Raw genomic sequence first — 1435 nt, 5'->3', positions numbered from 1 at the left:
CATGTCTGCACATGCTAGGCTCGTCAAGTTAACCCTAAGTGTTTTCGTTGTGTAAAACTGTCTTACACCCGTTGTATGTGAACGTAAGAATCCATCACACCCGATCATCACGTGGTGCTTAGAAACGACGAACTGTAGCAACGGTGCACAGTTAGGGGAGAACACTTCTTGAAATTTTATAAGGGATCATCTTATTTACTACCGTCGTCCTAAGTAAACAAGATGCATAATACATAATAAACATCACATGCAATTATATAGTTGTGACATGATATGGCCAATATCATATAGCTCCATTGATCTTCATCTTCGGGGCTCCATGATCATCTTGTCACCGGCTTGACACCATGATCTCCATCATCATGATCTCCATCATCGTGTCTTCATGAAGTTGTCACGCCAACAACTACTTCTACTTCTATGACTAACGTTTAGCAATAAAGTAAAGTAGTTTACATGACGTTATTCAATGACACGCAGGTCATACAAAAAATAATGACAACTCCTATGGCTCCTGCCGGTTGTCATACTCATCGACATGCAAGTCGTGAATCCTATTACAACGAACATGATCTCATACATCACAATTCATCATTCATCACAACTTCTGGCCATATCACATCACATGATCAATCGCTGCAAAAACAAGTTAGACGTCCTCTAATTGTTGTTGCATCTTTTACGTGGCTGCAATTGGGTTCTAGCAAGAACGTTTTCTTACCTACGAATCACCACAACGTGATTTTGTCAACTTCTATTTACCCTTCATAAGGGCCCTGTTCATCGATTCCGCTCCAACTAAGGTGGGAGAGACAGACACCCGCCAGCCACCTTATGCAACTTGTGCATGTCAGTCGGTGGAACCTGTCTCACGTAAGAGTACGTGTAAGGTTGGTCCGGGCCGCTTCATCCCACAATACCGTTGAGCAAGAAAAGACTAGTAGAGGCAAGTAAGATGACAAAATCCACGCCCACAACAAAGTTGTGTTCTACTCGTGCAAAGAGAACTACGCATAGACCTAGCTCATGATGCCACTGTTGGGGAACGTTGCAGAAAATTAAAATTTTTCCTATGGTTTCACCAAGATCCATCTATGAGTTCATCTAAGCAACAAGTCTAGGGAGAGAGATTGCATCTACATACCACTTGTAGATCGCGTGCGGAAGCTTGCAAGGTGATGATGTAGTCGTACTCGACGTGATCCAAATCATCGATGACCAGCGCCGAACGGACGGCACCTCCGCGTTCAACACACGTACGGGACGGGAGACGTCTCCTCCTTCTTGATCCAGCAAGGGGGAAGGAGAGGTTGATGAAGATCCAGCAGCACGACGGCGTGGTGGTGGATGCAGGGCGTCACAGCAGCAGGGCTTCGCCGAGACTACGATGGAGAGACGTAACGGGGGGAGGTGGAGGCGCCAGGGGCTGGTGTAT

Source organism: Triticum dicoccoides, chromosome 5B, assembly GCF_002162155.2.
Source record: "Triticum dicoccoides isolate Atlit2015 ecotype Zavitan chromosome 5B, WEW_v2.0, whole genome shotgun sequence".
NCBI lineage: Eukaryota > Viridiplantae > Streptophyta > Magnoliopsida > Poales > Poaceae > Triticum > Triticum dicoccoides.
Note: the sequence above shows the minus strand (reverse complement) of the source record.